The sequence below is a fragment of the Bufo bufo genome, chromosome 9 (assembly GCF_905171765.1).
Source record: "Bufo bufo chromosome 9, aBufBuf1.1, whole genome shotgun sequence".
NCBI lineage: Eukaryota > Metazoa > Chordata > Amphibia > Anura > Bufonidae > Bufo > Bufo bufo.
This window is the reverse complement of record NC_053397.1, coordinates 11,490,984-11,506,359: the sequence shown is the minus strand read 5'-3', so window position 1 is coordinate 11,506,359 and position 15,376 is coordinate 11,490,984. Positions and strand designations below refer to the sequence as shown.

At 49.9% G+C, this 15,376-nt stretch overlaps 1 protein-coding gene across 2 annotated transcripts in view; it reads left to right on the top strand.

The window, feature by feature from the left end:
* TMCC1 (transmembrane and coiled-coil domain family 1) overlaps nt 1–15,376 on the top strand; it is a 91,921-nt gene that overhangs the window by 392 nt on the left and 76,153 nt on the right. Inside the window, exon 2 of one of the 2 annotated variants that reach the window (XM_040408367.1) lies at nt 11,991–12,033. The exons of the other annotated variant lie outside the window; for it this stretch is intronic. The gene's annotated coding sequence lies outside the window, so the exon portion shown is untranslated. The remainder of the gene's footprint in view (nt 1–11,990; nt 12,034–15,376) is intronic. 2 annotated transcript variants of the gene reach the window in all.

Sequence of the window (15,376 nt, the reverse complement as noted above, 5' to 3'; positions counted from 1 at the left end):
ACGCTGGCTGCGACATTTGGTGACCACCATGGTGAGCCATTATTATTATTGTTGCTTGGTTACCTCTTAGTGTAGTTATAGGGTACAGATGTGGGGGTGATCGGATCTTGGGGTGTTGTATAATAGGGATCATTGGGATGGGATGTGATTGCCCCAGCAAAAGTATTCACACCCCAGTATTGGGGAGCTCGCAGTGCCCCCAGCAAAAGTATTCACACCCCAGTATTGGGGAGCTCCCAGTGCCCCCAGCAAAAGTATTCACACCCCAGTATTGGGGAGCTCCCAGTGCCCCCAGCAAAAGTATTCACACCCCTGTATTGGGGAGCTCGCAGTGCCCCCAGCAAAAGTATTCACACCCCTGTATTGGGGAGCTCCCAGTGTCCCCAGCAAAAGTATTCATACCCCTGTATTGGGGAGCTCCCAGTGCCCCCAGCAAAAGTATTCACACCCCAGTATTGGGGAGCTCCCAGTGTCCCCAGCAAAACTATTCATACCCCTGTATTGGGGAGCTCCCAGTGTCCCCAGCAAAACTATTCATACCCCTGTATTGGGGAGCTCCCAGTGTCCCATATTTGAACCATCTCCTCTCCAAAGGGTTCTGTTAACATGGGAAAAGGCTGGCGGTCTTAATACTTCTGACAGCAGAGGGTTTGTTACCATTGCATCCAGTTGTGTGTCACCTAACACATCTGCATTTTGCTCCAATGTATCAGTCTGCCGCCCGGGCCATGAGAGGTATTAGTTCTGTACTGATTTTTCTGTCTCTGGATGTTAACAAGCATTTTTTTTCCTCCTTCATTAACAGCAAGCAGAGATTTTGTAATGCTGCAGGATTGAAAAGCAAAGCCTGTTAGGGTGACACCTTTAAGGGGGCGGGGGCTCTCCGGAAGTTATATAAGTGATGCTCACCGCAGGGCCCCCCTGTAGCGATGTATCTATCCTGCAGGGGGTTTATATTAATATTCCCGTGCCCCCGCAGGTTGGCATGTCACTGGTCACGGGCTGGGTGCTGGCAGATCCGTGCATGCCCGGCTGGGAGCGGCAGGTGGTTCTCCCAGGAGCCTCGTCCAGAGGTGCGAAAAACAAACTTTCTGCCCGGGCTGTCGGAATGGAGGGGTTAATCTTGCATGCTCCCTCGGTCCGGATCTGCACTAATGAAATAAACGTCTCTGCGTTTTCTCTTCCGCCATCCTCTCGCTGTGAGCGGCGCCCGGTTGTCACCGCAGTTTTCTTCTTTTGTTCTGTAGATCCCTTCTTCCTCCTCCTCTCACCGAATCTGCTCAGATGACAAATTGAGATCTGGGACTTCGCCAGGATCCGTCTCTTAGAGACACGTTAGCTGCCTTTCTCAAGGGGCTGGTAGCTGCGCGGTGGCACACGTTGGCATGTGCGGCTTTTTTTATTTGGTTATGGTTTACATTATAGGGGTGCGGGAGTCACTGGTTTTGGTAAAAGAGGGGGTGGGACACAGTGGTCATGTGACTAAGAAACTTGAAGACTGTTTATTTAGCAACTTTTTTTAAAAGGCATTGTCCATAAATCAGTGGAGTAGGTAATGACTGGACTGGCGCCGTTGCCCATAGCACACTATCGGATTGCTTGGCAGTGATGGCTAACCTCCGGCACTCCAGCTGATGTGAAACTACAACTCCCAGCATGCTCCATTCATTTCTGTGGAGTTCTAAAAACAGCCAGGCAAGTGTCCATCTTGGGAGTTGTAGTTTTACCACAGCTGGGGTGGCGGAGGTTAACCATCACAGCTTTTAGGGGCAGCAGAGCTAGCCGTTGCACCCGTACCCTGCTTCCTTCCCATGCGCCCCCTAACAGGACAGCAGAGCTAGGTATGGTACAGGATAGCATTGAGCTTCGTATGGCACCAGCTGTTGTGAAACTACAACTCCCAGCATGCTCCATGCACTTCTATGGGACTGCCGAGAATAGAAGAGCAAGTGGGCATGCTGAGAGTTGTAGTTTTCCAACAGCTGGAGTGCCGGAGGTTGCTGACCCAGGTACGCAGGAGTTCCTGCTGAGCATAACTAGACTGACCTGCTATTCAGGATCCCAGAACAGCTGCATGTCAGTGCCGCCAGAACTGTCATAGGGACCGTTCACGTTGTCCTCAATCTTTCCCAGGAGCTGACTTATAGAGCGGTAGGAGCAGGATCCAGTCAGCATCTGGATGTCGGCAAGATTGGGAACAATTCACTGACTGCCAGCAGAGATCTTGAGGAACTGGAACATAGTCTGCTAGAAAGTTTAGTAACTTTTAGTGGCTGTATGTGCCCCCCCCCCCCTTCTTCTTTCTCAGCACTAGCTTTTGGGGACGGGGTGGGGGTCATCCGCTAAATGTGACTCTTTAATAAATCGGCCGCTGAGGTCTGCAACGTTAGTTTGTTTCTGTATTAACGTTTCCTTTCTCCTTTGTATAAATTAGCGGCTTCTCGTTACGGCTGCACGGTGCAAATCATCAGGGGCCATGTGCCCGGGGGAGCCCGTGGTCTCGGCTCATGTGCACCAGCTGGGGGTCTTTGCACTTCTCCCCCTTCAAGTATGTTGCATAATTATTAATACCCATCTGTGCGGCTTTTTCAGCCGAGGGATTTACAGCAGGAAGGGAAAATGGGAAGTGGATTTATATAAAAAGTTTAAATTTAACTATTTTTATTCTAAAATTGTAGCTTAAATGTTCCCCCCCCCCCCCAAATGTTTCATGATGCACCACTCACCCTCCTACAGTATCTGATGCTAATGTCACTATGTAGTCATAGATTCTTGTGTTCTAGTCCTGACTATGCTTCCTGTCAGTGAATGGGACCAGTTTTCTTTACATCCAATGGTCAATAATCTGTCCTGAGCTGCTACTACTCACAGCTGAAGGTTTGTTACTGTTGTATTCAGTCCAGACAATCCACTGTGAACTGAACACTTGTGTCTCCTGTGCTTATAGTTTGCTACAATGTATCAGGGCAATGTAACCATCTGCACCCTTTAGTTCACAGAGGATTGTCTGCATTGGATACAATTATAGCAAATCATCAGCTGTGAGGATTAGGTCGGTTATGGGTCCCATTCACTGAAGGCAAGCAAAGGTCTTGAAAATAGGCAGAAAAGGAAGCAAAAATTCTACTAGACAGTTGGAAATCTTTTAATTGTACAGTAATTAAAGGGGTGTCCCTATTACCATATTTGGTCAGATTATAATCGGTGGAGGGTCGACTTCTGGGACCCCCACTGATCCTGAGCAGTAGTAGTGCTGTGGGGTCACTGGGGTCCCAGAAGACGGACCCCTCACTGTCTTAATGTGGTCACCTGTCAGCAATCTGGGAGTGTGAAAAATTCAGCGTGAAGGTAAACCTGTCAGAAATCTGTAACGCGCTACCGCATCGCTGCCAAAGACCTCTTGCCCCCCCGGTGCCCGCTGTGGGTAGATTGCATGTAGGATGGATTTTCGAAAGGGAGTCCGGTAGGTGTGCCTCGCTGGGGTCACGCTCCTCCATGTCCCTGGGCTGCTGCCTGCTTTTAGCTGCATTTTCCCAGCGCTTTCTCGTCTCCCAGCGTGAAGGACGCTCGCTCTGGTCTATTTTTATCCATCTCCTGTCTTGCAGCGAGAGCCATTAAATCCGCGTTCACAGAGCAGATAACGGCAGATTTACTGTTGCCCTGGACGGAAAATCCATTTACCTCCTCAAAGGAGGTTTCATATTTTGCAGATCCGTTATCACGCCCGAGCCCCGTAGGAGTCCGCGCCGCCAAGCGACGCGAACGAGAAACATTTCCAGTATGTCCATCATGGCAGCTCTCATAGCCACTGTCACCCAGCGTTCCTAGAGATCAGGAAAGCAGTTCTACCAGTATACAGCGATGCTGACTATGGAATGCCTGAGAATCCGGGTGGCGGGCCCTGTGGGAGCGGACGCGGCCATGGAGGTTGGACGCGTTTTTCTCTTTTGTGCATTGATGGATGTGGACGGACACGTGCTGCTTGTTGAGGGGCGATGTGCAAGACGTGGCTACTTTCATCCAGAAACAGCGCCACCCTCTGTGTGCTCTGATAGCTCGCCACCGTCCCTGTAAGAAGAGCATCTTGTGCACGGCTGGCGCAACGTGGGAATATGACCATGTCAATTTGACGTGTACTCCTTAAAAGCAGAATGATCCCCTGACATATCATAGCTACATGAGAGATGATGTGATCCCGGACCACCCCCGATTCCCTGCCCCTTTGGCACCACGCAGAGACTTCTGCTACAGATATGTCAGAGCAGTGCCACGTGGCTGGATATGTCAGAGGCGCGCAGGTAACCTCTATGTAATGGCGAATGGGCAGGTTTTGTTAACCCCTGCACTGCCATCTATCATTGCAGGGTCCTGACGACCCCGCATCCAATCTGCTACCGCTTCACCTGCTTTCCCAGTCTGGCTTCCAGCTGTTTCCATTTTACCAGGCCGTCTAATAGCCGGCGGCTGGCAGCGCGCCTGCCAGGGATTGATTTAAGTTTATATCTGTTCTTCAGGTCCAGGAAGATAAATTGCTGTGTAAACAGGATTATTATAAACCCGGATCTCGTCCTGCCGGGTCCGGTGTGAAAAACTGCAAAATACTAAAGCTGCCCTTGGAATATTCTATTGCTCAGTACAGCCTTTGTGGTCACCTGGAAGGGGGGGGGGGGGGGTCCACCCATCTTTCCCGGGCTCCTGTACGGCAGCCAAGGATCTCTCTGGGCGCATTACCCAGCTTTCTCAGGCACCAGTATGGCCCCTAAAGGTCTCACTAGGAGCTTCACCCAGCTTTCCCGGGCTCCTGTACGGCAGCCAAGGATCTCTCTGGGCGCATTACCCAGCTTTCTCAGGCACCAGTATGGCCCCTAAAGGTCTCACTAGGAGCGTCACCCAGCTTTCCCGGGCTCCTGTACGGCAGCCAAGGATCTCTCTGGGCGCATTACCCAGCTTTCTCAGGCACCAGTATGGCCCCTAAAGGTCTCACTAGGAGCGTCACCCAGCTTTCCCGGGCTCCTGTACGGCAGCCAAGGATCTCTCTGGGCGCATTACCCAGCTTTCTCAGGCACCAGTATGGCCCCTAAAGGTCTCACTAGGAGCGTCACCCAGCTTTCCCGGGCTCCTGTACGGCAGCCAAGGATCTCTCTGGGCGCATTACCCAGCTTTCTCAGGCACCAGTATGGCCCGTAAGGGTCTCCCTAGGAGCGTCACACAGCTTTCCCAGGCTCCTATATGGCACACAGTGCTCTTACTTGAAGCATCACCCAGCTTTCCCAGGCTCCTGTATGGCAGCCAAGGATCTCACTGGGAGCGTCATGCAGCTTTTCTAGACTCCTCAATTCCAAGCCTGCCTATTTTTTCGGAGTTCTATGTCTCGCAGACCCTGCGTATGGGCGTCCCCTTCTGTCAGAGCTCGGTAGGTGGTCACCCAGCTTTCCTCTAAACAAACTTAGGAGTTTGACGTCAGAGGAGAGCTCAGGAATTTTCTGCTAATTCTCGAGGTGCTGGCCCTTTAAACGAAGACTTGTGTTTCCCATAAAGCCTTGAGTGTTGCGCCTCCTTGACATCGGCGCACTCTCCGACCCTCTAGCATTCAATTAGTTGGGGCCAAACCTCTCCCCGGGGTTCTCCTTCCTTTTAATGTTCCATAAACTCTCCTCTTAATCTATTGATTAACACAAGGACCTTCATGACGGATGATGAGGGTGTGATCCGGGGACTACTGCTGATGAGATTGATTTCCAGTTCTTCCGTATATCTTTCCCTGATTGGTTTTACTTAAAGTAAATTAATGAAACCATCTGCATAGACCTCATGTGTTGATTCCTCATGATCGTCAAGACCCCTGCTTGCTGTCCGTGAAGGGGAACATCCTTATTTACATCCAGATCCTGTAGAGATCGTATACTACTTATAGCACTTGATTTGCTAACATTTTACCTGCACTGATGCATTGTAGCAAATTATCTGCTGTAGCTCTTGGAGGATTTCTCAAACGTTATGACTTTATGCCGGCAAATAGTCTTGTGGAAATAGTTGAAAATGGGAGTCTCTCCTATTAAAGGGGTTCTCAAAGATTTACGTATCAATGGCCTATCCTCAGGATAGGTCATCAATATGAGATCAGTGGCGATCGGATTCCTGGGACCCCTACTGATCAGCGGTACGAAGAGGCTGTGGTATTCTATGAACGCTGCGTCCTTTTCCTAGGCCGGTGACGTCACCCTCATCGGGGAGGAGCGCAGTCCCACTGAGGTGAATGGGCCTGGGTTGCAATATCAAGCACAGCCACTATAAAATGGATGGCGCTGTGCTTAGTATGCAGCGAGGAGGGTGCAGCACTTACGGGAGCCCTGCAGCCTCCGCAAACAGCTGCTTGGCAGGAGTGCCGGGTGTCCGGAGGATAAGTAATCAATATGTAAAGAGAACCCATTCAGGACCCATGATCAGGGTAGTCTGTCTGCCTATATGAAATGTTAAGATGAACATGGCCTTAAAGGGGGTTGTCTGCTTTTGACTGTCCTTGCTTGTTAGGAGGGCCCTAGAGAAAATCCCAGCAATCTCCTATAATGTAAGTGTTCAGTTTCTCTGTTGCGCCTCCACAGGGCAAATTTCGATGTCTGTGCAATACAGGCCCTTTGTAAAAGATAAGGATTCCCCCCCCCCCCCCCCCGCCCACACGCATTACAGATGTGTAGAAATTGGGGTTTTCTTTATTATAGACAAGCCCTTTAAAGGGCATCTGTCAGCAGTTTTGTACCTATGACACCGGCTGACCTGTTCCATGTGCGCTTGGCAGCTGAAGGCATCCGTGTTGGTCCCGTGTTCCTATGTCCCTGCGTTGCTGAGAGAACTGATGTTTTGAAATATGCAAATGAGCCTCTAGGAGAAATGGGGGCGTTACCGTTACACCTGGAAGCTCTGCTCTCTCTGCAACTGCCGCGTCCTCTGCACTTTGACAGGGCCAGGCAGTGAAAACATCATCATGTCTGGCCCTGTCAAAGTGCAGAGGGAGCGGCAGTTGCAGAGAGAGCAGAGCCTCTAGGTGTAACGGTAACGCCCCCGTTGCTCCTAGAGGCTCATTTGCATATAATAAAACATCCCTTTTTTCAGCAATGACGGCACATATAAATATGGGACCAACACAGATGTCTTCAGCTGCCAAGTGCACATAGAACAGGTCAGCCGGTGTCATAGGTACAAAACTGCTGACAGATGCCCTTTAAAGGTTCGGCCGTCTTTCCTTGGGTGCAGTGACGTTCTTAGACTCCTCGGGTCATTATCCTCCAGACCTGGATAATATTTGCTCTTCCTTCTCCTCCGCGTTTCCTCCAGGGTCGTTTGTGCCATTATTAGCCGGCGGTGTAATGAAGCTCCTGCTCTGCGGTCGCTGTTATTGCTGTCATTTTTCCTGTTTCCTGCTACAAATGCAGAAACCTAAAGCCTTGTTCATCCTGATCCTCCCGCTTCACAAAGCTCATCCCAGAACTATTGTCACAGCTTACAAAGGCGTAAGGGTAGAGTCAGGGCTTTGGGCTATGTAACAGCATTCCAGCTGTTGTGAAACTACAACCCTCAGCATGGAAACTTGCTTGGCAACTTCTATAGATGTGAATGGAGCTTGCAGGGAGTCGCACTTTCCCAACAGCCGGAGTGCTGGTTCATAGCGCAGTAGTATATGTCCTCTGGGCTCTTTGGGAACCTGGGTGACAACGCCGTTTGCCGCTGTAATGGTGACCGCTAGGAGTTGTCAGTTGCACTCCCACAATGCACACTTGCTTGGCTGTTCTCAGAACTCCATAGATATGAATGGAGCATGCTGGGAGTTGTAGTTTCACCACAGCTGGAGTGCCGGAGGTAAGCAATCGCTGTACTAGGCCTTGCCTACAGCCCGGTATGTAGCAGTGGATGTGATGTCATCGTTATAAAACATTGATTAGTGCAAAGGGATCGTAACTGCGCTGCCTAAAAAAACGGAACATTCCTCTCTGTGAGGACAAGCGGCGCAGAGAGCAGTAGGTGGACAGCCGGTGGTATGTGGGATCTGCAGCTCCAGCCAAGCACATGTCCTTCCATTCTCAGTAGATGGCAGAGCTCGGGCGCAGCGAAGAGTGACGGGACCCGCCAGGAGCAGACGGCTCCGTGGTAGAGCGTGGGATTGCGGTATCGGCACATGTTGTGCATCCTCCGTGTCCAGATCTACAGCAAAAGCTGCCAGGACACCCCCCCCCCCCCCCCCTTCCAATCACCGCGGGGTTAACGGCTAATCATCTTATGACACTTTCCATTTTATTTAATGGAACACGTGTCCGGGCAGATGTTTGATTTATGCATTTGGTGAAGGGAAGAAAGGTCGTCACCTAAAGCTTCTACATACTGCAGAGGTCGCATTACATTTTTTCCGGAAGAGTAAAAATACGCCTCTTACCATTATTGAGGAGTATTTTTACCCGAGGAGGAGTATGAAATTTGCAGTAATTCAGATACATAATATATAGGCCTCCAGATTCTGTTAAAAAGACCAGAGAAAAAAGCCTGATATGCAGCACTTTTATGTCTTGTAAAAAGACGGATCCAAAACGGAAACTGAACGGATCCCATCATGGGGGGGGGGGGGGTCTGTTCAGCTTCTTCCCTGTCAGCTAGGCTGGGTTCACATCAAGTTTTTGTCATAACTCACGTTTTGTGCGGATGCGTCATCCGTTGAGATAATACAACGTCTGCATCTGTTCAGAGCGGATCCGTTTGTATTATCTGTAACAATCGCCAAGACGGATCCATCTTGAACACCATTGAAAGTCAATGGAGGATGGATCCGTTTTCTATTGTGTCAGAGAAAACGGATCCGTCCCCATTGACTGACATTGTGTGCTAGGACGGATCCGTTTTGCTCAGTTTCATCAGACGGACACAAACGCTGCAAGCGGCCTCCAGAGCGGAACGGAGACGGAACTGATACATTCTGAGCGGAGAGCCCTGAACGGATCTTACAAACGGAAAGCCCAAAACGCCAGTGTAGACTAATGTACACACACAAAACGTATATATGTTAACAGCCGCCGCCATACTGTGGCATCTGTCACCATAGAATTCCATTGTTAGCCCAGGGATGCTCAACCTGCGGCCCTCCAGCTGTTGTAAAACTCCCACCATGCCCTTCTGTAGGCTGTTCAGGCATGCTGGGAGTTGTAGTTTTGCAACAGCTGGAGGGTCGCAGGTTGGGCATCCATGTGTTGGGCATCCATGTGTTGGGCATCCATGTGTTGGGCATCCATGTGTTGGGCATCCATGTGTTGGGCATCCATGTGTTGGGCATCCATGTGTTGGGCATCCATGTGTTGGGCATCCATGTGTTGGGCATCCATGTGTTGGGCATCCATGTGTTGGGCATCCATGTGTTGGGCATCCATGTGTTGGGCATCCATGTGTTGGGCATCCATGTGTTGGGCATCCATGTGTTGGGCATCCATGTGTTGGGCATCCATGTGTTGGGCATCCATGTGTTGGGCATCCATGTGTTGGGCATCCATGTGTTGGGCATCCATGTGTTGGGCATCCATGTGTTGGGCATCCATGTGTTGGGCATCCATGTGTTGGGCATCCATGTGTTGGGCATCCATGTGTTGGGCATCCATGTGTTGGGCATCCATGTGTTGGGCATCCATGTGTTGGGCATCCATGTGTTGGGCATCCATGTGTTGGGCATCCATGTGTTGGGCATCCATGTGTTGGGCATCCATGTGTTGGGCATCCATGTGTTGGGCATCCATGTGTTGGGCATCCATGTGTTGGGCATCCATGTGTTGGCCTATACATTTTTTTGCTGGACTTTACAAGATGGAAGAACATGGTACACTACACTTTCCCATCCTGCAGAGTCCTGCAAAAAAAAAAAAAAACTTTATTTTTTATTTTTACAATGGAACTCTATGGTAACGGATTCCACAGTACGGCGTCTGTCTGAGGCGTCCGTTACCATCTACGGTTTTTCTGTATGTTGAACTTATGACAAAAACCCAGCCTTACGTGCCCGATCCAGCACTTCCATTATATTCGTGGTTCTGCTCATCTAACAGAGCAGAACAACAGAAATATATAGTGGTGGTGTGAACGTGGCCTAAGAGGTGGGTATTTATGTGGGGGAACCATTACTAACCTAAATAACAGCAGGCAATTCTAGCTAAGGGATGAAGTCCAGTCCAATATACTGGGTCTTCCCTGTACGTTATCACTTGGCCATGATAGCCTGCATTCACTCCATACATCAGGGTGAGGTGTATGGGGTGCAGGGTGTGATGCATGTGGGGCAGGGAGGAAAATGGCCTGAACAGGCGTTATTGCGACCTCTGACATACAGTATGCCCATAAGGCTGCATTCACACGGGCGATATTTCCGCGCGGGTGCAATGCGGTAGGTGAACGTATTGCACCCGCACTGAATCCCGACCCATTCATTTCAATGGGGCTGTTCAGATGAGCGGTGATTTTCACGCATCACTTGTGCGTTGCGTGAAAATCACAGCATGCTCTATATTCTGCGTTTTTCACGCAACGCAGGCCCCATAGAAGTGAATAGGGTTGCGTGAAAATCGCAAGCAAGTGCGGATGCGGTGCGATTTTTCACGCACGGTTGCTAGGAGACAATCGGGATGGAGACCCGATCATTATTATTTTCCCTTATAACATGGTTATAAGGGAAAATAATAGCATTCTGAATACAGAATACATAGTACAATAGGGCTGGAGGGGTTAAAAAAATAAACAAATAATAAATTAACTCACCTTAGTCCACTTGATCGCGGCCCGGCATCTCCTTCTGTCTCCTTTGCTGAACAGGACCTGTGTTGAGCATTAATTACAGGTAAAGGACCTTTGGTGACGTCACTCCGGTCATCACATGATCCATCACCATGGTGAAAGATCATGTGATGGATCATGTGATGACTGGAGTGACGTCACCAAAGGTCCTTTACCTGTAATTAATGCTCACCACAGGTCCTGTTCAGCAAAGGAGACAGAAGGAGATGCCGGGCTGCGATCAAGTGGACTAAGGTGAGTTAAATTTTTTATTTTTTTAACCCCTCCAGCGCTAGTTTACTATGCATTCTGTATTCAGAATGCTATTATTTTCCCTTATAACCATGTTATAAGGGGAAATAATGCAATCTACAGAACACCTAACCCAAGCCCGAACTTCTGTGAAGAAGTTCGGGTTTGGGTACCAAACATATGCAATTTTTCTTACGCGAGTGCAAAACGCATTACAATGTTTTGCACTCGCGCGGAAAAATCGCGGGTGTTCCCGCAACGCACCCGCACATTTTCCCGCAACGCCCGTGTGAACCCAGCCTAAGGAGTTAAAGAGCAGCAAAACTGTATTGCACTTGAACGTTCCGTCCACGTGTCTCCCAAGTCGGACATGCTGCAGACAGTGCTGCGTCGTCTCCTACTGCATAAATTCCTGTGAAACCCCTTTGGTCTTCTGGTTCTCTTTAACCCTTTCCTTGCTGACCAGCCTGGTTCACACTACAGGGTACCTAAACCTTCACCCAAAGCACCTTTGCACCAATCTGCACCTTGTGCTTGCATCGCCTCTGCTCTTGCAGCATGCGGAGTGCAGATCCCTACAGAGCTCATAGGCTCCGTACTCCGCGTACCATGAGAGGCGCTGCTGCTTCTCCCGGGCTTTGTGTGGAGGTTTAGTCACATCCCGCCTGGTTCTGGAGGTCTGCGCTCACCCTCCACATGGCGACACCATCTGAGGGCATCTGCCACTCCATTAGATTATTTTTTATTTATTTAATTTTTTTGGCGGGCTCCCCGGTGCTGGAATAATTCGTCGGACCGCCTTCTGCTTCTCTAAATCATCTGTTTCCCGGAACCATCTGTTGACTTTGACCCGGGTCAGAGCAGTTCCTGCCAGCGGTGGTTGTCAGGTGGAGTTGACTTTATTTAGTGCTGTTGGTGACGCGATGTTCCTGTTGTTTCTGCAGGTGTCTCCACGTCGTCTGCGTCTCCAGGCCGCGCGCTCTTCAGGTGAGAGACTTTCTATTATTTTAATTTTTTCATTCCAGACGTCAGCGGCCGATGCTCCATTGTTTAAAGTGGACCTCCGAGTTCTTTCCCCGTTGGTTTAGTTGTTTTTAATCATTCTGCCTGGTAATAGAAAATCATCTCTCCAAGAACAGATTTCCTGCTGAGTTTGTGCTTTATGTATAGTGGCCAGTGTGAGAGAGTAGCGCTGCACTGTAAAGCATAGGGGATGCCTCTGATCAGTCAGGAAGTGATATTCAGACATTGTAGCTGTGCAGCAGTTGCAGGAGGCCACTCTATATAAACGGACATAAGGGTCCAGTTACACGTCCGTAGTGTATTGCGGATATTGCAATACACCTGGCCGGTACCCCTATAGAACAAGAATAGGACATGTTAAAAAAAATAAAAAAAATGCGGATGTGGAGAGCACATAGTGTGCTCTCCGCATCCATTCCTGCCCCATTGAGAATGAATGGCTCCGCACCCGTTCCGGATATTGCGGAATGGATGGGGATCCGTTCCACAGACGTGTGAACGGACCCTAATGGAGGTATCTGTATCATGCCACCCCTTTATACCCAGTTATGATCCTCCACCATGGTTAAGCATTTAACTCTGATCATACTGATCTTTCAGTCTTGTGAATAAAATGCCAGAGCTGCAGTGAACACTGACACTTGCAGGGAGGCAGCTGGAGTCTTACAGCTTAGGCCTCTTTCACACTTGCGTTGTCCGGATCCGGCGTGTACTCCACTTGCCGGAATTACACGCCGGATCCGGAAAAACGCAAGTGTACTGAAAGCATTTGAAGACGGAACCGTCTTCCAAATGCGTTCAGTGTTACTATGGCACCCAGGACGCTATTAAAGTCCTGGTTGCCATAGTAGGAGCGGGGGAGCGGTATACTTACAGTCCGTGCGGCTCCCGGGGCGCTCCAGAGTGACGTCAGAGCGCCCCATGCGCATGGATGACGTGATCCATGTGATCACATGATCCATGCGCTTGGGGCGCCCTGACGTCACTCTGGAGCGCCCGGGAGCCGCACGGACGGTAAGTATACTGCTCCCCGCTACACTTTACCATGGCTGCCAGGACTTTAGCGTCTTGGCAGCCATGGTAACCACTCTGAAAAAGCTAAACGTCGGATCCGGTAATACGCCGAAACGACGTTTAGCTTAAGGCCGGATCCGGATCAATGCCTTTCAATGGGCATTAATTCCGGATCCGGCCTTGCGGCAAGTGTTCCGGATTTTTGGCCGGAGCAAAAAGCGCAGCATGCTGCGGTATTTTCTCCGGCCAAAAAACGTTCCGTTCCGGAACTGAAGACATCCTGATGCATCCTGAACGGATTTCTCTCCATTCAGAATGCATTGGGATAAAACTGATCAGGATTCTTCCGGCATAGAGCCCCGACGACGGAACTCTATGCCGGAAGACAAGAACGCAAGTGTGAAAGAGCCCTTAGGGTTTGTTACAGTTGTATCCAGTCTCAACAGTCCTCTGAGCTAAATAGGCTCCACTCCAGAATGATACATTGTAACAAACTATCTGCACAAGTAAAAATGTATCGGTACACTTAAAGTGTATTGAAGTCCACAGATTGATACAGATGTAACAAATCATCAGCTATGGTGTTCAGCCTCTAAATGCAAGCAAGAATGTTCCTATTCACTGACAGCCAGCAGAGATCGAAAAAAAAAAAAAAGTCAGTAATTGAAAGGCAAAGCAGATTAGAAAGTCACAGAACTTATCTGTGTGAAGCCTCCGTAACTATCGCACTGCTGGATGTCGTAATAAATCATCAGTCTGTGCTTGGCTGTGTACTGGGGTCTGACTAGTCATCCTGGGACTTGTAGTGCCGCCCTCTCATACACCTGCCGGCTGATGGTGTTACTCCTCATCGCCTTGTTTTTCTGGCGTCTCCCGCTCGCTCTCTTCTCCCGCTCGCTCTCTTCTCCTGCTCGCTCTCTTCTCCTGCCTTTCATGAGCCGCACGGATCCCGCTGCCTCCTTACTGATGCTCAGGCAACGTCTGTTCCTGCCTCCACATTCCTCTAATCATTCTCTCCTACTCACTGCTCCACGGCGGGGGGGGGGGAGGGGGACGCTGGAGCTGCAGGCCCACTCAACTGGCACAAAACCCTTTTTTTTTGTGTCCTTTTTAATTTACGGTTTTCTTTCATTTTAACACCCTGGCTGGTAAAGCTTGCAGCAGAGTCTTTGTGCGCGCCGCCTGATGCCGAGGTGAGGCCTCCATCCATCTACACGGATTTGCTACTGTATCTATAGAGACGTATGTAATGTGTATCTTATGGCTGAGATCATTTCTGGCATAGTGGCCGCTTTAGTGTCACCCACTCCCCTGCCTGTGTGTCAGGCTTTACTGTAGTTTTGCATTGCGTTCATGAAACAGGAGGATCGGGATGTGGGGGTGTGCCTCCCATAATACATCCTGGAGGTGAGGTCTCTGTGTCCAGCGATTGCGAATTAGGCCTCTTTCACACGAACGTGTGCATTCCGTGGCCGTATTGCGGACCCGCAATACACGGGCACGGTTTCCTTGGGCATTCCGCATCACGTATGGGTCCGCAAATCGGAGATGCGGAACCCTACAGGAGCACTACGGAGTGCTTCCGTGGGGTTTCGTCCCGTACTTCCGTTCTGCAAAAAGATAGAACACGTCCTATTTTTTGGCGGAACGGCCGGATCGCGGACCCGTTAAAGTGAATCGGTCTGCGATCCGCTGCGGCTGCCCCACGGGGCTCACATGTTCCTGTGCAAGAGGCCTTAGGAACTTAGTTACCCTGGAGGGAGGAATAGAAAATCTTAAGGTGGCCTCATGTAGTAGGTGGGGTCAGTCAGCCATAATGGAGAATAAAACGGAGTACTCCTCTTAATATTGTGACTGATGACTATGTATGGGTCTATAGTGGGGGGGGGTGCCCACTGCGTCCACATAACCTCTGGTGGTATACTGACACATTGCGCTCCAGTCCGTCTCCCATCTGGCCAGTTCCTGCTCTGTATTGTAAGATCGTTGTGATTCTATCCCTGCAGACTGCCATGTGTGTGCATTCCTCCCTATCTACAGCCTGTGTGATTTGGCCTCCTCTTTGGATATTCCCCCCCCCCCCCCTCTCTGTCATGCATCGCCTCCTCCCCATCCCTGCTGCTTCTGTAACACAGAAAGAGGAGCAGAGCTGTCGGAAAGAGGTTCAGAGCTCTGATGGATTCTGTGTCCGGTTCAGCAGCACCAGCAGCTAAGTGAAGGACTTGCATGCACTCTGCAAAAGTAAAACAATAGGAAATTATTAAAAGGGTTATCAAAGTTATTTATCTTGATC